The sequence below is a fragment of the Physeter macrocephalus genome, chromosome 12 (assembly GCF_002837175.3).
Source record: "Physeter macrocephalus isolate SW-GA chromosome 12, ASM283717v5, whole genome shotgun sequence".
Lineage (NCBI taxonomy): Eukaryota > Metazoa > Chordata > Mammalia > Artiodactyla > Physeteridae > Physeter > Physeter macrocephalus.
In genome coordinates, this window is record NC_041225.1 from 2392187 (window position 1) to 2401295 (window position 9109).

Consider the following 9109-nt stretch of genomic DNA (forward strand, 5'->3'; position numbering starts at 1 on the left):
ATATGTATAACTTATTCACTTTGTTGTAAAGCAGAAACTAACACACCATTATAAAACAGTTATATTCCAATAAAGATGTTAAAAAAAAAAAAGCAACACAAACACAACCCTAAAGATGGTCATCAAACCATAAGAACAGAGAACAAAAGAGGAAGGAAAGAAAAAAGGCTTTCAAAAACAAACCCAAAACATTTGAGAAAATGGCAATAGGAATATATAAATGTATAGTTACCTTAAATGTAAATGGAATAAATGCTCCAACCAAAAGAGATAGACTGGCTGAATAGATACAAAAACAAGTCCCATATGTATGATGTCTGTAAGAGACCCACTTCAGACCTAGGGACACATACAGACTGAAAGTGAGGGGATCGAAAAAGATATTCCATGCAAACAGAAATCAAAAGAAAGCTGGAGTAACAATACTCATATCAGAAAACAATAGACTTTAAAATAAAGACTGTTAAAAGAGACAAGGAAGGACACTATATAATGACCAAGGGATCAATCCAAGGAGAAGATATAACAATTGTAAATATATATGCACCCAAACATAGGAACACCACAATATAGAAGGCAAATACTACCAGCCATAAAGGGAGAAATAGACAGTAACACAGTAATAGTGGGGGAACTTAACACCCCACTTTCATCAATGGACAGATTATCTAGACAGAAAAGCAATAAGGAAACACAAGCATTAAATGACACATTAGACCAGATAGACTTAACTGATATTTATAGGATATTCCATCCCAAAGCAGCAGAATACACTTTCTTCTCAAGTGCACATGAAACATTCTCCAGGATAGATCACATCTTGGGTCACAAATCAAGCATCAGTAAATTTAAGAATATTGAAATCATGTCAAGCATCTTTTCCAAAAACAACACTATGAGATAAGAAATCAATTACAGGAAAAAGCTGTAAAAAAAAAACAAACACATGGAGGCTAAACAATATGTTATAAAATAACTAATGGATCACTGAAGAAATCAAACAGGAAATCAAAAGTACCTAGAGACAATGACAATAAATGCACAATGATCCAAAACCTATGGGACACAGCAAAAGCAGTTCTAAGAGGGAAGTTTATAGCAATACAATCTTACATCAGGAAACAAGAAAAATCTCAAATAAACCTAACACCTAAAGCAACTAGAGAAAGAAGAACCAGCAAAACCCTAAGTTAGTAGAAGGAAACAAATGTTTAAAAATCGAAAAATCAGAACAGAAATAAATGAAATAGAAATGAAGAAAACAATAGCAAAGATCAATTAAACTAAAAGCTGGTTCTTTGAGAAGATAGACAAAATTGATAAACCTTTAGCCTGACACATCAAGAAAAAAAGGGAAAGGACTCATATCAATAGAGTTATAAATGAAAAAGGAGAAGTTACAACAGCCACCAGAGAAATACAAAGGATCATGTGAGACTACAATTATATGCCAATAAAATGGACAACGTAGAAGAATGGAAAAATTCTGAGAAAGGTACAATCTTCCAAAACTGAACCAGGAAGAAATAGAAAACATGAACAGACCAATCACAAGTAATGAAATTGAAACTGTGATTAAAAACATTCCAACAAACAGAAGTCCAGGACCAGATGGCTTCACAGGTGAATTCTATCAAATATTTAGAGACGTGTTAACACCTATTCTTCTTAAACTCTCCCCCAAAATTGCAGAGAAAGTATCGCTCCCAAGGTCATTCTATGAGGTCACCATCACCCTGATGCCAAAACCAGACAAAGATATCACACACAAAAAAGAAAATTACAGGCCAATATCACTGATGAACATAGATGCAAAAATTCTCAACAAAATACTAGCAAACAGAATCCACCAACACATTATAAAGACTATACACCATGATCAAGTGAGATTTATCCCAGTAATGCAAGGATTTTTTAATACGCACAAATCAATCAGTGTGATACACCACATAAAAATATTGAAGAATAAAAACTATATGCCCATCTCAATAGATGCAGAAAAATATTTTGACAAAATTCAACACCCATTTATTATAAAAACTCTCCAGGCGGTGGTCATAGAGGTAGCCTACCTCAACATAATAAAGTCCATATACAACAAACCCACAGCAAACATCATTCTCAATGGTGAAAAACTGAAAGCATTTCCTCTAAGATCAGGAACAAGATGAGGATGTCTGCTCTCACCACTATTATTCAACATAGTTTTGGAAGTCCTAGTCATGGAAATCAGAAAAGAAAAAGAAATAAAAAGAATCCAAACTGGAAAAGAAGAAGTAAAACTGTCACTGTTTGTGGATGACATCATAATATACATAGAAAATCCTAAAGATGCTACCAGCAAACTAGCAGAGCTTATCAATGAATTTGGTAAAGATTCAGGATACAAGGTTAATGCACGGAAATCTCTTGCATGCCTATACACTAACAATGAAAGATCAGAATGAGAAATCAAGAAAAAATTCTGTTTACCATTGAAACAGAAAGAATAAAATACCCAAGAATAAACCTACCTAAGGAGAAAAAAGAACTGTACTCTCTAAGCCTATAAAACTATAAAACTGATGAAAGAAATTAGAGGTGACACAAACACATGGAGAGATATATCATATTCTTGGATTGGGAGAATCAATATTGTGAAAATGACCATACTAACCAAAGCAATCTATAGATCCAATGCAATCCCTATCTGATTAGAAATGTCATTTTTCACTGAACTAGAATGATAAATTTTACAATTTGTATGGAAACACAAAAGACCCCGAATATCCAAAGCAATCTTGAGACAGAAAAATGAAGCTGGAGGAATCAGTATGGTACTGGCACGAAAATGGAAATATAGATCAATGGAACAGGACAGAAAGTTAAGAGATAAACTCAAACACCTATGGTCACCTAATCTGTGACAAAGGAGGCAAGAATTTAAAATGGAGAAAAGACAGTCTCTTCAATAAATGTTTCTGGGAAAACTGGACAGCTAAGTTAAAAGAATGAAATTAGAACACTCCCTCACACCATACATAAAAATAAACTCAAAATGCATTGAAGACCTAAATGTAAGGCTGGACACTATAAAACTCTTAGGGGTAAACATAAGCAGAACACTCTTTGACAGAATCCCAGTAAGATCTTTTTGCATCCACCTCTTAGAGTAATGAAAATAAAAACACAAATAAACAAATGGGATCTAATTAAACTTAAAAGCTTTTGCACAAAAAAGGAAACCATAAACAAGACAAAAAGACAATCCTCAGAATGTGAGAAAATATTTGCAAATGAAGCAATAAACAAGGGATTAATTTCCAAAATATAGAAACAGCTCATGCAGCTCACTATCAAAAAAAACAAAGAATCCAATCAAAAAATGGGCAGAAGATCTACAAAAAATAGACATTTCTTCAAAGAAGATATACAGACGGCCAAAAAGCACATGAAAATATGCTCAAAATCACGAATTTTAGAGAAATGCAAATCAAAACTATAATGGGGTATCACCTCAAACCTGTCAGAATGGCCATCATCAAAGAATCTACAAACAATAAATGCTAGGGAGGGTGTGGAGGAAAGGGAACCCTCCTACATTGTTGGTGGGAATGTAAATTGGTATAGCCACTATGGAGAACAGTATGGAGGTTCCTTAAAAATCTAAAATAGAACTACCATATGACCCAGCAATCCCACTCGTGGCATATATCTGGACAAAAACATATTTCAAAAAGGTACAAGCAGTCCAATGTTCATTGCAGCACTATTTACAATAGCCAGAACATTGAAGCAGCATAAATGTCCCTCAGTGGAGGAATGGATAAAGTTGTGGTACATATATACAATGGAATATTACTCATGTATAAAAAGAAAACAAAATAATGCCATTTGCAGCAACATGAATAGACTTAGACATTGTCATACTGAGTGAAGTACGTAGAACACAGAAAGAAAAATATCATATGATATCCTTTATATGTGGAATCTAAAAAAAAAAAAAAGGGGGGGTACAAATGAATTTATTTACAAAACAGAAGTAGAATCACAGATGTAGAAACAAACTTGTGGTTACCAGAGGGTAAGGGCAGGGGAAGGATAAATTGGGAGACAGGGATTGACACATACACACTACTATATATAAAATAGATAACTAATAAGAACCTACTGTATAGCAGAGGGAACTCTCCTCAATACACTGTATGGCCTAATGGGAAAATAATTTTAAAAAAGAGTGGAGATATATATATATATATTTATATATATATATATATATTTATATATATATATAACTGATTCACTTTGCTGTACACCTGAAACTAACACAACATCGTAAATCAACTACACACCAATAAAAATGTAATAAAAACAAGGTAAAATGAAAAAATTGGAGCATATAAAAATATAAGGAGAGGAGCTTCAAGATGGAAGAAGAGTAAGACATGGAGATCACCTTCCTCCCCACAAATGCATCAGAAATACATCTACATGTGGAACAACTCCTACAGACACCTACTGAACGCTGGCAGAAGACTTCAGACTTCCCAAAATGGAAGAAACTCCCCACGTACCTGGGTAGAGCAGAAGAAAATAGAAAAAAACAGAGGCAAAGAAATAGGTATGGGACCTGCACAAGTGGGAGGGAGCTGTGAAGGAGGATAGGTTTCCACAGAGTAGAAGCCCCTTCATGGGCAGAGACTGTGGATGGAGGAGGGGGGAAGCTTCAGAGCCATGGAGGAGAGTGCAGCCATATGGGTGTGGAGGGCAAAGTGGAAAGATTCCTGCACAGAGGATCAGTGCTGACCAGCACTCACTAGCCCAAGAGGCTTGTCTGCTCACCCGCCGGGATGGGTGGGGGCTGGGAGCTGAGGCTAGGGCTTCAGAGGTCAGATCCCAGGGAGAGGACTGGGGTTGGCTGTGTGAACACAACCTGAAGGGGGCTGGTGAACCACGGCTAGCTGGGAGGAAGTCCAGGAAAAGGTATGGAACTGTCAAAGAGGCAAGAGACTTTTTCTTGCCTGTTTGTTTCCTGGTGTGTGAGGAGAGTGGATTAAGAGTGCCGCATAAAGGAGCTCCAGAGACGGGTGCAAGCATGGCTATCAGTGCGGACACCAGAGATGGGCATGAGATGCTAAGGTTGCTGCTGCCGCTGCCAAGAAGCCTGTGTGCAAGCCCAGCCTATGATCCACACCTCCCCTCCCGGGAGCCTGTAGAGCCCGCCACTGCCAGTGTCCCGTAATGCAGGGACAACTTCCCTGGGAAAACACATGGCACGCCTCAGTCTGGTGTAACATGTTGGCCTCTGCTGCCGCAGGCTCACCCAGCACTCCGTACCCCTCCCTCCCTCCCTCCCTCCAGTATCAGTGAGCAAGAGCCCTTGAATCAGCTGCTCCCTTAAGCCCGTCCTGTCTGAGCAAAGGACAGACATGCTCAGGTGACCTACACACAGAGGCAGGGCCAAATCCAAAGCTGAACACCAGGAGCTGTGTGAACAAAGAAGAGAAAGGGAAATCTCTCCCAGCAACCTCAGGAGCAGTGGATTAAATCCCCACAATCAACTTGATGTTCCGTGCATCTGTGGAATACCTGAATAGACAACAAATCATCCCAAATTTAGGAGGTGTACTTTGGTAGCAATGATATATATATATATTTTCCCTTTTTCTCTTTTTGCAAGTGTGCATGTGTATGCTTCTGTGTGTGATTTTCTCGGTACAACTTTGCTTTTACCATTTGTCCTAGGGTTCTGTCTGCCCATTTAAATTTTTTTTTTAATAACTTAAATTTTTTTTACTTCATAATTATTTTGTATTTTATTTTAATAACTTTATTTTATTTTACTTTATTTTATTTTATCTTCTTCCTTTTTTCTTTTTTTTTTCTCCCTTTTATTCGGACCCGTGTGGAGGACAGGCTCTTGGTGCTCCAGCCAGGTGTCAAGGCTGGGTCACTGAGGTGGGAGAGCCAAGTTCAAGATACTGGCCCACAAAAGACCTCCCAGCTCCACATAATATCAAATGGCAAAAATCTCCCAGAGATCTCCATCTCACCACCAACACCTAGCTCCACTCAAAGACCAGCAAGTTACAGTGCTAGACGTCCTTTAATAACTTAAATTTTTTTTACTTCATAATTATTTTGTATTTTATTTTACTTTATTTTATTTTATCTTCTTCCTTTTTTCTTTCTTTTTTTTTTTCCCTTTTATTCGGACCTGTGTGGAGGACAGGCTCTTGGTGCTCCAGCCAGGTGTCAAGGCTGGGTCACTGAGGTGGGAGAGCCAAGTTCAAGATACTGGCCCACAAAAGACCTCCCAGCTCCACATAATATCAAATGGCAAAAATCTCCCAGAGATCTCCATCTCACCACCAACACCTAGCTCCACTCAAAGACCAGCAAGTTACAGTGCTAGACGTCCTATGCCAAACAACTAGCAAGACAGGAACACAACCCCATCCATTAGCACAGAGGCTGCCTAAAATAATAATAAGGCCACAGACACCCAAAAACGCACCCCGAGATGTGGAACTGCCCACCAGAAAGACAAGATCCAGCCTCATCCACCACAGCACAGACACTAGTCCCATCCACCAGGAAGCCTACACAACCCACTGAACCAAACTTAGTCACTGGGGACAGACACCAAAAACAATGGAAACTACGAACCTGCAGCCTGTGAAAAGGAGACCACAAACACAGTAAGTTAAGCAAACTGAGAAGACAGAGATACACACAGCAAATGAAGGAGCAAGGTAAAAACCCATCAGACCTAACAAATGAAGAGGAAATAGGCAGTCTGCCTGAAAAAGAATTCAGAATAATGATAGGAAAGATGATCCACGAATCTTGGAAATAGAATGGAGAAAATACAAGAAACGTTTAACAAGGTCCTAGAAGAACTAAAGAGCAAACAGTGATGACCAACACAATAAATGAAATTAAAAATTCTCTAGAAGGGATCAATAGCAGAATAACTGAGGCAGAAGCACGGATAAGTGACCTGGAAGGCAAAATAGTGGAAATAACTACTGCAGATCAGAATAAGGAAAAAAGATAGAAAAGAATTGAAGACAGTCTCAGAGACATCTGGGACAACATTAAACACACCAACATTCGGATTATAGGGGCCCCAGAAAAAGAAGAGAAAAAGAAATGGACTGCAAAAATATTTGAAGAGGTTATAGTTGAAAACGTCCCTAATATGGGAAAGGAAATAGTAAATCAAGTCCAGGAAGCTCAGAGAGTACCATACAGGATAAATCCAAGGAAAAACACACCAAGACACATATTAATCAAACTATCAAAAATTAAATACAAAGAACAAACATTAAAGGCAGCAAGGGAAAAACAACAAAAAACATATAAGGGAATCCCCATAAGGTTAACAGCTGATATTTCAGCAGAAACTCTGCAAGGCAGAAGGGAGTGGCAGGACATGTTTAAAGTGATGAAAGGGAAAAACCTACAACCAAGATTACTCTACACAGCAAGGATCTCATTCAGATTTGATGGAGAAATTAAAACGTTTATAGACAAGCAAAAGCTGAGAGAATTCAGCACCACCAAACCAGCTTTACAACAAATGCTAAAGGAAGTTCAATAGGCAGGAAACACAAGAGAAGGAAAAGACCTACAGTAATAAACCCACAACAATTAAGAAAATGGGAATAGGAACATACATATTGATAATTACCTTAAATGTAAATGGATTAAATACTCCAACCAAAAGACATAGATTGGCTGAATGGATACAAAGACAAGACCTGTAAATATGCTATCTACAAAAGACCCACTTAAGACCTAGGGACACATACAGACTGACAGTGAGGGGATGGAAAAACATATTCTATGCAATTGGAAATCAAAAGAAAGCTGGAGTAGCAATTCTCATATCAGGCAAAGTAGACTTTAAAACAAAGACTATTAAAGAAACAAAAAGGACACTACATAATGATCAAGGGATTAATCCAAGAAGAAGATATAACAATTGTAAATATTTATGCACCCAACATAGGAGCACCTCAATACATAAGGCAAATGCCAACAGCCATAAAAGGGGAAATCGACAGTAACAGTCATAGTAGGGGACTTTAACACCCCACTTTCAAGAATCAACGGATCATCCAAAAGTAAAATAAATAAGGAAACACGAACTTTAAGTGATACATTAAACAAGGTGGACTTAACTGATATATTGTAGGACATTCCATTCAAAAACAACACCATACACATTCTTCTCAAGTGCTCATTGAACATTCTCCAGGATAGATCATATCTTGAGTCACAAATCAAGCCTTGGTAAATTTAAGAAAATTCAAATCATATAAAGTATCTTTTTTGACTGCAATGCTATGAGACTAGATAGCAATTACAAGAAAAATCCTGTAAGAAATACAAACACATGGAGGCTATATAACATACTATTAATAACCAAGAGATCACAGAAGAAATCAAAGAGGAAATCAAAAAATACCTAGAAACAAATGACAATGAAAACATGATGACCCAAAACCTATGGGACGCATCAAAAACAGTTCTAATAGGGAAGTTTATAGAAATACAATCCTACTTAAGAAACAAGAAACATCTGAAATAAACAACCTAACCTTACACCTAAGGCAATTATAGAAAGAAAAACAAGAAAACTCCAAAGTTAGCAGAAGGAAAGAAATCACAAATATCAGAGCAGAAATAAATGAAAAAGAAATGAAGGAAATGATAGGGAGGATCAATAAAACTAAAAGCTAGTTCATTGAGAAGTTAAACAAAATTGATAAACCATTAGCCAGATTCATGAAGAAAAAAAGGGAGAAGAGCCAAATCAATAGAATTAGAAATGAAAAATGAGAAGTAACAACTGACACTGCAGAAATACAAAGGATCATGAGAGATTACTACAAGCAACTATATGCCAATAAAATGGACAACCTGGAAGAAATGGATAAATTCCTAGAAATGCACAACCTTCCGAGATTGAACCAGGAAGAAACAGAAAATGTAAACAGACCAATCACAAGCACAAGCATTTTCATTTGAAAATGAAACTGTGAATAAAAATCTTGCAACAAACAAAAGCCCAGGAACAGATGGTTCACAGGTTGAATCTATCCAAACATTTAGAGAAGAG